Genomic DNA, 15,304 nt, shown 5'->3' with positions numbered 1-15,304 from the left:
GTGTATATCAATGCAACAGGTATATTTATGTTGATCTTGTATCCTGCAAATTTGCTGAATGCATTATCATATATATATAAGTAGAGTTTTACTAATTCTTTGGTTTGGTGTTTGTTGTTGTTGTTATTTTTAATTTAAATCTTAGTGAACATACAGCATATTTGTTTCTGGAGTAGAATTCAGTGATTCATCACCTACATACAACACCCAGTGCTCATCACAAGTGGCCACTTTAATACCCATCACCCACTTAGCCTATCCCCCATGCTCCTCCCTCCATCAACCCTCAGTTTGTTCTCTGTTATTAAGAGCCTCTCATGACTTGTTACCCCTCTCCATTTTTCTTTCCCCCCTTCCCACATGTTTATCTCTTTTCTTTCTTAAATTCCTCATATAAGTGAGAGATCATATTATATTTGTCTTTCTCTGACTTATTTCACTTAGCATATTACACTAATTCTTTTCAAATTTAGATGCCTTTATTTCTTTTTCTTGTCTGATTACCATGGTTAGGATTTCCAATACTATATTTGGAAAAAAGTAATAAGAATGGGCCTCCTTGTTGTGTTCCTGATAATAAAGGAAAAACTTTCAGCTTTCTTTTTGTTTGTTTTTATTTTTTTTAAGATTTTATTTGTTTATTTGACAGAGAGAGAGATCACAAGTAGGCAGAGAGGCAGGCAGAGAGAGGGGAGAAGCAGGCTCCCTGTTGAGCAGATGCAAGCCCGATGCAGGGCTCAATCCCAGGACCCCGAGATCATGACCTGAGCTGAAGGTAGAGGCTTACACCACTGAGCCACCCAGGTGCCCCTTTGTTTGTTTGTTTGTTTTTAAAGATTTTATTTAATATTTGTAAGAGAGAGAGAGAACACAAGCAGGCAGAGTGGAAGGCAGAGGCAGAGAGAGAATTTTGCATCAGTGTTTAACAGGGTTATTGGCCTGTAATTCTCCTTTTTGTAGTGTTATGGTTTGGTTTTTATTAATTAGAGTACTTCTGGTCTCATGTAACTTGGAAGTTTTCCTCCTCTTCAATTCTATGTAATAGTTTGATAAGGATAAGCTAACTCTTCTTTAAATATTTTATAGAAGTCATCTATGAAGTTATTTGGCACTGGACTTTTGGGGGGAGTTGGTTGATTACTGATTCAATTTCATTATTAGTAATTGGTCTGTTCAGATTTTCTATTTCTTCTTGATTCGGTCTTGGGAGATTCTATGTTTTAGGAATTTATCCATTTCTTCTAAGTTTTCCCATTTGTTGGCATTTAATTATTCATACTAGTCTCTTAATGTACTTTGATTTCTGCAACGTCAGTTGTTACTTCTTCTCCTTTATTTCTGATTTTATTATTTGAATCCTGTTTCATTTTTCTGATGAATCTGACGAAAGGTTTGTCGGTTTTGTCTTTTCAAAGAACCAGTTCATAGTTTTGTGGATTTTTTCTTCTTTTTGTGTTTTAGTCTTTAGTGTTTATTTATCCATTCTACTCTTTATTATTTCCCTTCTAGTAACTTCAGGTTGTATGTGTTCTTCTTTTTTCTAGCTCCCTGATGTTTTTTCCCTGGTTTCTTCAGGTGGACCTGTGTCACTATAGATTTCCTTCTTAAAATTGTTTTTGCTACATTCCTTAGATTTTGGAATTTAAAGTTGTGTTTTCATTTTCATTTTTCTCCAGGTATTTTCTTTATGCCATTTTAAATTTAATTTTAAATTCTTGACGCATTGATTGTTTAGTAGCATGTTGTTAAGCCTGCATGTGTTTGTGTTTTTTCCAGTTTCTTTTTCCCAGTAATTGGTTTCTAGTTTCATACCTTTTGTAATCAGGAAAGATGCCTGGTATGATTTCAAAATTCCAAGTTTATTGTGATTTACCTGTGATCTATCCTGAAGAATGTTCCATATGCACTTGAAAAAGAATGTACATTTTGCTGTTTTGATGGAATATATTCTATTTTTGATGGAATATGTATCTATTAAGTTTATCTGGTCTAATGTATCATTTAAGTTTTATTGTTGATTTTCTGTCAGGATGATCTATCGTTGATGTCAGTGGGGTGTGAAAACCTTCTACTATTGTATTACTGTCAATTTTTCCCTTTATGTCTGTTAATATTTACTTTATGCATTTAGCTACCCCATGATAGTTAAATAGATGTTTATAAGTATTATATCCCCTTGTTGGATGGATCTGTTTATCGTTATGCAATGTTATTCTTTGTCTCGTTTCAGTCTTTATTTTAAAATGTGTCTGATTAAGTATTGCTTTCCAGCTTTCCCTTTTTTTCCATTTGCATTGAACACCTTTTTCTGTCATTTTACTTTCAGTTTGTGTGTATTTAGATCTGAAGTGAGGGTCTTAAAGGCAGCATACATACAGGCATTCTGCTGCCCTGTTTCTTTGATTGGAGCAGTTAGTCCATTTACATTTAAAGTAATTATTGTTACCTATGTACTTATTGCCATTTTGTGAATTGTTTTCTGTTTTATAGTTCTCTGTTCCTTTCTTCCTCTCTTGCTCTCTTCTCTTGTGGCTTGATGGCTTTCTTTAATGTTATGCTTGGATTTCTTTCTCTTTATTTTTAGGTATTTGGTTTGTGGTTACCATGAGATTCATACATACCACGTGCACAGCAGTCTACTTTGAATGGATGATTGCTTAAGTTCACATGTGTTCTAAAAGCACTACATTTTTATCTTCCCCCTCAAGTTTTATAGTTTTGGTATATTATCTCTTATTATTTCATGAATCCCTTGACTAATTATTATAGGTTCAGATGATTTTACTAGTTCTGTCTTTTAGCTTTCTTACTAGCTATGTAGGTTGTTGATCCACTGCCTTTATCATGCATTTATTTTTACCACTGTAGTTTTTTAAAATAATTTTCCAATTTCTGGTAATGGCCTTTTCTTTTCCATATAAAGAAGTTCCTTGAACATTTCTCATAATGCTGGTTTTGTATGATGAACTCCTTTAGCTTTTGCTGTCTAGGAAACTCCTTATCTCTCCTTCAATTCTGAGTGATAACTTTGGCTGATAGAATATTATTGTTTGGAAGGTTTTTGTTTGTTTGTTTGTTTGTTTTCTTTTCAGCACAGTGAGTATATTGTGCCACTTTCTTCTGGCCTATAACATTTCTGTTGAAAATGAGCTGATAGTCTCTTGGTTGTTCCCTTGTACATATTCTTATTTTTCTCCTGCTGCTATTAGGATTCTCTATTTAACTGTTGGCACTTTGATTATAGTGTGTCTTGATCTCTTTGCATTCCTGTTTCTTGGAATTCTCTGTATTTTCTGGACTTAGATGTCTGTTTTCTTGACCAGGTTAGGAAAATTGGCTTTTCTGTCTTTCTCTCTTTTCCTTCTGGGATACCTAAAATGTGAATGTGTTAGTAAACTTGATATTGTCCTATAGGTGCCTTATTTTCTTTTTTGTTTTTTGTCCTTTTTTCTTTTGGCTGTTCTGATTGGATGATTTCCACTATGCTGTCTTGCTAATCACTGATTCAGTATTTTGCATCATCTAATCTGCTGTTGATCCCTTCTAGTGTATTTTTCATTTCAGTTATCATATGCTTCAGCTATTTGTTGAAGTTCTTACTGTGTTTACCCATTCTTCTCCTGAGTTTGGTAAACATAATTATGACTATTACTTTGAATTCTTTAGCAGGTAGATTGCTTATCTCCATTTCATTTACTTTTATTTCTTTTTTTTTTTTAAGATTATATTTATTTATTTATTTATTTGACACAGAGAGAGAGATCACAAGCAGACAGAGAGGCAGACAGAGGTTGGGGTTGGGGGGAAGCAGGCTCCCTGCTGAGCAGAGAGCCTGATGGGGGGCTTGATCCCAGGACCCTGAGGTCATGACCTGAGCCAAAGGCAGAGGCTTAACCCACTGAGCCACCCAGGCACCCCTCATTTAGTTTTATTTCTGAGATTTTTGTCTTGTTCTTCTGTTTGGAACATATTATTCTGTCTTCTCTTTTTCCTTAGTGCCTTTTTTTCCCTATGATCATTTACATCATTTTTTTCTCTAGATCATTTACATCTCCTAGTCTCAAGGAGTGGCTTTATGCCAAAGATATTTCGTGAGGCCCAGTAGTGCAAACATCTTTGGTCATCTGAGCTCAGTGACTCCTATGTTGGTTGTGTGCACCGTCCTGTTGTGGCTGGCTCACGATTAGTGCAGAATAACTAGTGTGTGGGTTTGTCTGAGTTCTGGCTGTGACTTATATGACTGTTCTGGTGAACATATGTGGCCCCTGCCTCGCTAAGAGGCATATGAGCGACCTGCCTCACTAAGAGGCCCAGCCATGACTTTGTAGGCATGCTAGTATATCAAATTGGCTCCCCGTTTAGCTGACTGTGAGGCCCAGCTGTGATAGCTGCAGTTATGCTCGTGGGCAGGACAGACCTGTGGTGTGGCTTGCTGCAAGATCCCATTGTACTTTTGTAGGTATTTTAGAGTTATGTGGCTGGTCCCTCAAGACAGGAGAGCTTGGGAGGAGCTCTAGTTCCAACTGAGGCTGCCTGCCAGGAGTGGTGGAGTGGAGGGCTAGTTAGGGTGGGCACCAGCACCAGCAAGGCAGGGGCCCACTTGGGATGGTCTTTGGGCTGGGTGGACCATTTGTCAGGGTCAGTTTGCAGGAGAATGCCAAGTGGGGTGAGTGGTGCTGGCATACTAGATGGTAAGTGTCTGAAATGGCCTCCACCAATATCAGGGCAGCTAGGTAGAAATGGTAGAAATGGGAAAGAATAAAACAGATGTTCACCAATGCTTCCATCCCCAGAGAACATTCCAACAGATATCTCCCCCACAGACACACACCCAAAAACTGGTCAGTGATCTTCTTGTGTAACCCACAGTCTTTCAAACTGTTGTCTCTGCTAGGACTTGCAGCCAGTGAGGTAGTGTGTGTACTCTGTAAGAACAGAGTCTTGGTATGCCATGGCCCTACAGCTCTCCTAAACATAAGCCCTATTTGTTTTCAAAACCAGAGGTTATGAGTGCTCCTCTTCCTGGTGCCGGTCTCCCGAGCCTTGGAGCCCAGTGTGGGGCTCGGACCCTTGTTACTCATGGAAGGAACTGATACTCCTTCCACTTGTGTTTTGTTGTGCCGGAATATGGGTCCTGAATAACCCATGTCTCTGTCCCTCATGCCCACCTCAATGTGCATTTTTCTTTATATTCTTAGTTGTATATGATCTGTTAGGATACTTTTTGATTCATTATCAGAGATAGTTGTTGTAGGTGTAATGGTGTCCATGATAGGAGAGGAGCTCAGGATCTTCCTACTCTGCCATCTTGATCCTGCCTCCTAAAATAATTATTTAAAAGTATGTGCTTATTGTCATTTTGTTAATTGTTTTCTGGCTATTTTATAGTTCCTCTTTTCTTGCCCTCTCACTTCATGATTCAATTATTCTTCCTGGTGGCATATTTAGATTCTAATGTTTTTATCTTCTGTGCATCTACTATAGGTTTTTGTTTTGTGGCTACCATGAGGATTACATGTAAAAACGTAAAACAGTCTTTTTAAAATTGATAACAGTTTAGGTTTGAATGCATTCTAAAACTCTACATTTTTATTCTCTCATGTTTATCTTATAATTATTAGAGGTTTTAAAGTTATAAATTTAAAAAATTAGTTTGTTAATAATTATTTTGTGTTTTAACCTTCATATTAGCTTTGTAATGATTAATTTACCACCTTTACAACATTAGATTATTCTAAATTTTACTATGTATTTGCCTTTACCACTGCGATTTATATTTTCATACATTTTCCTGTTACTAATTGGCACCTTTCTTTTATTTTCTACCTAAAGAAATCTCTTTAACAATTCTTATAAGGATTGTTTAGTGTTGATGAATTCTTTTACCTTCTGTTTGTCCAAAAACATTTTTGATCTCTCCTTCAATTTTGAATTATAGTCTTGCTGGGTAGAATATTCTTTTTTTTTTTTTCCAGAATTTTGATTAAGGACTACTTTTTTTTTTTTTTTAATTTTTTAACATATAATATATTATTAGCCCCAGGGGTACAGGTCTCTGAATTGCCAGGTTTACATACTTCACAGCACTCACCATAGCACATACCTTCCCCAAAGTCCATAACCCAACACTGCTCCCTCTCCCCACCCCCCAGCAACCCTCAGTTTGTTTTGTGAGATTAAGAGTCTTTTATGGTTTGTCTCCCTCCTGATCCCATCTTGTTTTATTTATTCCTTTCCTACCCCCTAAGCCCCCCCCACGTTGCCTCTCTGATTGACTTATTTCGCTAAGCATAATACCCTCTAGTTCCATCCACGTCATCACAAATGGCAAGATTTCATTTCTTTTGATGGCTACATAGTATTCCATTGTGTATGTATATACCACTTCTTCTTTATCCATTCATCTGTTGATGGACATCTAGGTTCTTTCCATAGTCATAGGGTAGGTTATTTTCAACTTTCTGAGGAACCTCCATGCTGTTTTCCGGAGTGGCTGCACCATCTTGCATTCCCACCAACAGTGTAGGAGGGTTCCCCTTTCTCCACATCCTCACCAGCATCTGTAATTTTCTGACTTGTTAATTTTAGCCATTCTGACTGGTGTACTGTTGTATCTCATTGTGGTTTTGATTTGTATTTCCTGATGCTGAATGATGTGGAGCACTTTTTCATGTGTCTTTTGGCCATCTGGATGTTTTCTTTGCAGAAATGTTGGTTCATGTCCTCTGCGCATTTCTTGATTGGATTATTTGTTCTTTGGGTGTTGAGTTTAATAAGCTCTTTATAGATTTTGGGTACTAGCCCTTTATCTTATATGTCATTTGTGAATATCTTCTCCCATTCTGTCAGTTGTCTTTTGGTTTCGTTGACTGTTTCCTTTGCTGTGCAAAAGCTTTTGATCTTGATGAAGTCCCAATAGTTCATTTTTGACCTTGCTTCCATTGCCTTTGGCAATGTTCCTAGAAAGAAGTTGCTGCGGCTGAGGTCCAAGAGGTTGCTGCCTATGTTCTCCTCAAGGATTTTGATGGATTCCTTTCTCACATTAAGGTCCTTCATCCATTTAGAGTCTATTTTCGTGTTTGGTGTAAGGAAATGCTCCAGTTTCATTTTTCTGCATGTGATTGTCCAATTTTCCCAACACCATTTGTTGAAGAGACTGTCTTCCATTGGACATTCTTTCCTGCTTTGTCAAAGATTAGTTGACCATAGAGTTGAGGGTCTATTTCTGGGCTCTTTATTCTGTTCCATTGATCTATGTGTCTGTTTTTGTGCCAATACCATACTGTCTTGATGATGACAGCTTTGTAATAGAACTTGAAGTCTGGAATTGTGATGCCACCAACTTTGGCTTTCTTTTTCGACATTCCTACTTGAGGTCTTTACTGGTTCCATGTAAATTTTAGGACTGTTTGTTCCATTTCTTTGGAAAAAAAAATGGATGGGATTTTGATAGGGATTGCATTAAACATGTAGATTGCTATAGGTAGCGTAGACATTTTCACAATATTTGTTCTTCCAATCCATGAGCATGGAACATTTTTCCATTTCTTTGTGTCTTCCTCAGTTTCTTTCATGAGTACTTTATAATTTTCTGAGTACAGATTTTTTGCCTCTTTGATTAGGTGTATTCCTAAGTATATTATAGTTTTGGGTGCAATTTAAATGGGATTGACTCCTTAATTTGTCTTTCTTCTGTCTTGTTGGTGTATAAAAATGCAACTGATTTCTGTACATTGATTTTATGTCCTAGCACTTTACTGAATTCCTGTACAAGTTCTAGCAGTTTTGGAGTGGAGTCTTTTGGGTTTTCACAGAAAGTATCATATCATCTGCAAAGAGTGATAGTTTGACTTTTTCTTTGCCAATTTGGATGCCTTTAATTTCTTTTTGTTGGCTGATTGCTGAGGCTAGGACTTCTAGTACTATGTTGAATAACAGTGGTGTTAATGGACATCCCTGCCGTGTTCCTGACCTTAGCAGAAAAGCTCTCAGTTTTTCTTCATTGAGAATGATATTCGTGGTAGGTTTTTCATAGATGGCTTTGATGATATTGAAGTATATACCCTCTCACCCTACACTTTGAAGAGTTGTGATCCAGAAAGGATGTTGTACTTTGTCAAATGCTTTTTTAGCATCTATTGAGAGTATATGTGGTTCTTGTTCTTTCTTTTGTTAATGAATTGTATCACATTAGTTGATTTGTGGATGTTGAACCAACCTTGCAGCCCTGGAATAAATCCCACTTGGTTGTGGTGAATAATCCTTTTAATGTACTGTCGGATCCTATTGGCTAGTATTTTGGTGAGAATTTTTGCATCTGTGTTCATAAGGATATTGGTCTGTAATTCTCTTTTTTGATGGGATCATTGTTTGGTTTTGGGATCAAGGTAATGCTAGCCTCATAAAATGAGTTTGGAAGTTTTCCTTCCATTTCCATTTTTTTTTTTTAAACAGTTTCAGGAGAAACTGGTAGAATTCCCCTGGGAAGCCATCTGGCCCTGGGCTCTTGTTTGTTGGGAGATTTTGGACGACTGCTTCAATCTCCTTATTGGTTATGGGTCTGTTCAGGTTTTCTATTTCTTCCTGGTTCAGTTGTGGTAGTCTATATGTCTCTAGGAATGCATGTTTCTTTGAGATTGTCAAAGTCACTGGTGTATAGTTGCTCATAATATGTCCTTATAATTGTTTGTATTTCTTTGGTGTTCATTGTGATCTCTCCTCTTTCATTCATGATTTTATTTATTTGGGTCATTTCTCTTTTCTTTTTCATAAGTCTGGCCAGGGGTTTATCAATCTTTTTCTTTTCTTTTTTAAAAGATTTTATTTATTTATTTGACAGACAGAAATCACAAGTGGGCAGAGAGGCAGGCAGAGAGAGAAGGGGAAGCAGGCTCCCTGCTGAGCAGAGAGCCTGATACGGGGCTCGATCCCAGGACCCTGGGATCATGACCTGAGCCAAAGGCAGAGACTTTAACCCACTGAGCCACCCAGGCACCCCGGGGTTTATCAATCTTATTCTTTCAAAGAACCAGCTCCTAGTTTCGTTGATTTGTTCTACTGTTTTTTGGCTTCTATTTCATTGGTTTCTGCTCGATCTTTATTATTTCTCTTCTCCTGTTGGGTTTAGGCATTCCTTGTTATTCTTTCTCCAGCTCCTTCAGGTGTAGGGTTAGGTTGTGTATTTGAGACCTTTCTTGTTTCTTGAAAAAGTCTTGTATCGCTATATATTTTCCTCTCAGGACTGCCTTTGCTGTGTCCCATAGATTTTGAACCATTGTGTTTTCATTATCATTTGCTTCCATGAATTTTTTTCATTTCTTCTTTAATTTCCTGGTTGACCCATTCACTCTTTAGAACGATGCTCTTTAGTCTCCATGTACTTGGGTTCCTTCCAAATTTCCTCTTGTGATTGAGTTCTAGCTTCAGAATACTATGGTCTGAAAATATGCAGGGAATGATCCTAGTCTTTTGATACCAGTTGAGACCTGATTTGTGACCCAGGATGTGATCTATTCTGGAGAATGTTCCATGTGCACTGAAGAAGAATGTGTATTCTGCTGCTTAGGGATGGAATGTTCTGAATATATTTGTGATGTCCATCTGGTCCAGTGTGTCATTTAAGGCCTTTATTTCTTTGTTGATCTGTTCCTTGGATGATCTGTCCATTTCTGTGAGAGGGGTGTTAAAGTCCCCTACTACTATTGTATTACTGTCAATGTGTTTCTTTGATTTTGTTATTAATTGGTTTATATAGTTGGCTGCTCCCACATTAGGGGCATAGATATTTAAAATTGTTAGATCTTCTTGTTGGACCGACCCTTTAAGCATGATATAGTGTCCTTCCTCATCTCTTATTGTAGTCTTTGGCTTAAAATCTAATTGATCTGATATGAGGATTGCCACCCCAGCTTTCGTTTGATGTCCATTAGCATGGCAAATTGTTTTCCACCCCCACTTTAAATCTGGAAGTGTCTTTGGGTCTAAAATGAGTTTTTTGTAGATAGCATATCAATGGGTCTTATTTTTTTAATCCATTCTGATATGCTGTGTCTTTTGATTGGGGCATGTAGGCCATTTACATTCAGGGTAACTATTGAGAGATATGAATTTAGTGCCATTGTATTGCCTGTAAGGTGACTGTTACTGTACAATGTCTCTGTTCTTTTCTGGTTTACTACTTTTATGCTCTCTCTTTGCTTAGAGGACCCCTTTCAGTATTTCATGTAGTATTCCTTTCAGTATTTCCAGTATGCCAGTTCTTTCTGGCCATCCAGATCACTGTGGATAAGTCTGCTGCCAATCTAATATTTTTACCATTGTATATTACAGACTTATTGTCCTGGGCTGCTTTCAGGATTTTCTCTTTGTCACTAAGACTTTTAAGTTTTACTATTAGATGACAGGGTGTGGACCTATTCTTAATGATTTTGAGGGGGGTTCTCTGTGCCTCTGGGATTTTGATGGTTGTTCCCTTTGCCAGATTAGGGAAATTCTCTACAATAATTCCAATATACCTTCTGCTCCCCTCTCTCTTTCTTCTTCTTCTGGAATCCCAATTATTCTAATGTTGTTTCATCTCATGGTATCACTTATCTCTAGAATTCTCCCCTCATGGTCCCATAGTTGTTTGTCTCTCTTTTGTTCAGCATCTTTATTCTCCATCATTTGGTCTTCTATATCACTAATTCTCTCTTCTGCCTCATTTATCCTAGCAGTAAGAGCTTCCATTTTTTACTGCACCTCATTAATAGCTTTTTTGATTTCAGCTTGGTTAGATTTTTGTTCTTCTATTTCTGCAGAAAGGGTTTTTATTTATCCAGACAGGGTTTCTCTAATATCTTCCATGCCTTTTTCAAGCCCAGCTAGCACCTTGAGAATCATTATTTTGAACTCCAGATCTGACATATTACTAATGTCCATACTGATTAGGTCCCTAGCCTTCTGTACTGCCTCTCCTTTTTTTTGTGGTGAGTTTTTCCGCCTTGTCATTTTATCCAGATAATATATGAAGGAGCAAATAAAATACTAAAAGGATGGCGAAGACCCCGAAAAATGTGCATTGACCAAATCAGAAGAGACCCCAAATCGTGGGGCAAAGAAAGAGGGTAAAAAGAAGTTCAAAAAATTTTAAAAAGAAAAAATATATATTAGATTGGTGACTAGAACAGAGCCACTCACTTAATTTTGTGAGTATTTGGTCTCTTAGAAGAAACTACCTCCCAAAATTTTAAAGAAAGAAAAACATACATATACATATACATACATATATATATATACACATATACATACATATATATATATGGGTAAACATGATGAAGGTATGGCATATGACTGTAAAGAGAATCTTTAAAAAATTTTAAAAATTCTAAAAAAGGAGTTGATAAAATAATTTGGTTGGGAAAAGAAAGAAAAAGAAAGTGGAGAGTATTTGCTCAGGCTGGAGCTAGAACAAAGCCCTGTGCTAGTTTTAGGGTATATTTTGTTCTGTTAGAAGTTGTATCCCAAAAATTTTAAGAAAAAACCCTGTGTGTATACAAAAATAAATAAATAAAAAATAAATAAATAAATAAAGTTAGATACAATGAAGGATAAAATATGACTCTAATGAAGATTCAAAAAGATTTTTTTATTGAAAGGTATTGTTAAGATAAACTGGTTAAAATACGTTAAAAGAGGAAAGAGTAAAAGTTCTAAAAAATTAGAATAAGAAATTTTTTTTTAAATTAATTAACTTTACAAGACTAAATAATGGAGAGAAAGCCATGAATTCCATGCTTTGCTTTCCCCTCCTCTGGAATTCTGCTGTTCTCCTTGGTAAGTGAACTTGGTCTGGGCGGGATGTCTTGCTGATCTGGGGGAGGGGCCTGTTGTAGTGATTCTCAAGTGTCTTTGCCTGAGGCGGAATTGCATCGCCCTTACCAGAGGCCGGGCTAAGTAATCCACTGGGGTTTGCTTTCGGGAGCTCTTGTTCCCTGACCGCTTTCCATAGAGTTCCAGCTGATGGGAGTGAAAATGGCGACCTCCCAATCTCCATCCTGGAGGAACTGAGAGTTCAGGGTCCTGCTCCTCAGTACGCCCTTGGAGAAAAGCGCTCAATCACTTCTGTCTCCCTGGCCTCTGGCCAGGCGCCAAGCTCATCCAGCCTGTGACAAAGCATCTCTGTCTCTGGCACACAGCCCCATCTGGAGTCTCCAAACCCAGCGGATCCTGCTGCTCTTCCAGGGGGGTCTCCCCAGATCTGCCACTTTTGGGGTCCCTGTTCAAAGAGCAGTGGTTTGACTGTGCCACGGATCACAGTTTAAGGTAACCCCAAGTTGGGAGCTCACTCCTCAGCTCTTATCTCTGTAGCCGGCTTCCCTGCTCTAATACCTGTGAGTTCTGTGATACTCAGACACCCCTGATCCCTCTGTGACCCTGCGGGACCGGAGACCACACTGTCCCTGCAAGGCCTCCACACCCAGTTAGCCTCTGGAGCAATATCCCTCAGTGGAGCAGACTTTTAAAAGTTCTGATTTTGTGCTCCATTGCTCTGCCGCTTGCTGGGAGCCAGCCCCTCCCCCTGCGGTCTATCTTCCCGTCACCTTGGATTCACTTCTCCGCAGGTCCTACCTTTCAGAAAGTGGCCAATTTTGTTTCTAGAATTTCTGCTCCTCTTCTCTGCAATCTCCTGTTGGATTTGTAGGTGTTCAAAATGCTTTGATAAACTATCTAGCTGATCTCCAGCTACTTGATGTCATCTCAGATCTCCTCTACCATCTTGACTCCTCCCCCTGAGTAGAATATTCTTGGTTGTAAGGTTGCTTTTTTTTTTTTCTTTCAGCACTTTGAATATGTCATGCAACTTTCTCCTACCTGAAAATTTTCTGCTGAAAAATCTGATGGTTTTATGGAGATTCTCTTATATGTAGTAAGTTGTTTTTCCCTTGCTTATTTTATGATTCTCTCCTCATCTTTGATTTTAGACATGTTAATTATAATGTGTCTTGGTGTGGGTCTCTTTGGGTTTATCTTATTTGAAACTCTCTAAGCCTTCTGGACATGGATATCTATTTCCTTCCCCAGTTTAGGGAATTTTTCAGAAATTACTGCTACAAATAAGATTTCTGCCTCTTTTTTTCCCTCCTCCTTTTGAGATCCCCATAATGTAAACGTTATTCTGTTTTAAGTTTGTCTTAGAAGTCTTTTAAGCTAGTTTCACTTCTCTTTTTTTTCTTTTTTCTTTTTGCTGCTCTGATTGGGCGAATTCAATTGCCCTGTTTTCAAATTTACTGATACTTCCTTCTGCTTCATCTAGTCTGCTGTTGAACAACTCTAGCATTTTTTTTTCCAGATTAGCTATTAGATTTTTGTGGGGAGTGCATTTATAGAATGTAGTTTTATCTTATATTATTATAAATCTATCTGCTGTCACATAGGGCATAATATTTTCACACAGCTTTTTGGGACTACAGTCAGTGATCAGCAACATATAATAGTGCTCCAACTCTACATGGAGTAGACACCCTGGACACCCTCTCACATGTGCACAAATCTGCAAGGAAAAGTACTGATATTTTACACTTGGAGTGGTGTACTTTATTTCCCCTTTCTAGTGTAGTAAGAAATAACATGCACTTTAATTTGCCAAAAACAATGGTTGCATTCTGGCAGCAACATGCTATTTCTATTACATAATAAAGTGAATACTGGAACTACAAAGGCAGGAGGTGTAAGTGAACTTTTATTGGGAAGAGACATTATCAACCTAAATAGCAGCAAATAAAGAATGAATAAAGAAACTTCCTGTTGTCACAAATACACAAGACCTCCGTCATATATGATATGGGGAGGCATTTCATTTTGGGAGCCCCAGTGCAGAAACGCCAAATGCTTTGCCATTCAATCTAATATTTCTGGATTCCTACCAGAAAGGAATACATTAAGAGCATGGAAAAGTTGCATATTGAAAGGAAACTCCCAAAGAAGAGTGAGGGAATTTAGAAATTAAAAAGTTACATAGAACACTTTAAATTATAATGAACTAAATTTCATAATTTCACAGTAATACAAAACAGTCCCTTGCAGAACTGGTTCAAATTACTTAAATACAAGATACATTTTTAGTCCTCTATATAAGTGTTTGGAAGTTACTTATGTTTATAGAAAATGAAGCTATTAATACTTTTCTACAGCAGTAACTGCACACCCGGAAGGCCAAAACAAACACAAATCAAGGAATGGAGTTTTCCCAAAGCTGCAGTGTGAAAAGACTATAAACAGTTGATTCCATACACATGAATAGGTTTCTTTGCTATAGGAAATCCAAATGGAATAAGTAATGGAGATGAGTAAAAAGGTTTCTTGAAGGGGCAAGTGGGTGGCTCAGTGGGTTAAGCCTCTGCTTTCAGCTCAGGTCATGATCTCAGGGTCCTGGGATCGAGCCCCACATAGGGTTCTCTGCTCAGCAGGAAGCCTGCTCCGCCCCCCCCCCCGCCCCCCCCCACCGCCTGCCTCTCTGCCTACTTGAGATCTCTGTCAAATAAATAAACAAAATATTTAAAAAAAAAAAAAAAAAAGGTTTCTTGAAGGGAAGAAGGATGACACCCTGTATGCATTTAGTTTTCTGTCCCTTCTGACACATCACATTCTTCTCCTGCACTGAGGTCCATAAGTTAGGTTGTCTCTAAGCAAGTGCATGATGAGGGTGCTGTCTTTGTAGGAGCCTTCCTTCAGTGTATCATGTTCTACAGTGTATCAGGTGTGCAACAAGCTCTGGGTTAGTAAGGCTCTCATAGTTAAATACAGAAGAGTTAAGAGTTAGCCCCAGGCAAGTTGGGTGTGTGGGTTGCATCTCTTTCTTGCTTTTATCAAAAGCCTCTTGGCAAGCTTCCTGGGAACTGTCTATCATTTGTTTTCGATCATCACCACATGCACCTACAGCAGGGTACCAGAAGTAATTTCCCTTCAATTTCGTATAGAAGACCTTACTCTCTGGATTAGTTGCATTGGCTCTTAAACACTTATCCAACAATTCCAACACCATAGTACAAATGGACCTCAGCTCAGACCCCACTTTTTCCCAATAGTCCTTAATCAGCTGCAACTTCTTGTTGGAGGTGTTGGTTTTCTGTTCCATGTTCAAGATGACCCTCCAGGCTAAACTGTGGCCCCTGACCATGTTCTTGTAGGCCACTGAGAGCAGGTTGTGCTCCTCATTGGACAGCTTAATGCCTGCCCAGTCACAGCCTTCATGCAGGTGGCCATGTCTCATAGCGCTTGGCCCGATCTGCCAGCTTCACCTCTGGACCAGCTCCATCTTCTCCAT

General features: G+C 38.2%; 1 pseudogene; it reads right to left on the bottom strand.

Annotated features, from left to right (window-relative positions):
* Positions 1–14,526: 14,526 nt before the first annotated feature.
* On the bottom strand, positions 14,527–15,304 carry LOC125094724 (14-3-3 protein theta-like; annotated as a pseudogene).

The sequence above is a fragment of the Lutra lutra genome, chromosome 3 (genome assembly GCF_902655055.1).
Source record: "Lutra lutra chromosome 3, mLutLut1.2, whole genome shotgun sequence".
Taxonomy (NCBI): Eukaryota; Metazoa; Chordata; class Mammalia; order Carnivora; family Mustelidae; genus Lutra; species Lutra lutra.
The sequence above is the reverse complement of the archived record's forward strand: the minus strand, read 5'-3'. Positions and strand labels throughout refer to the sequence as shown.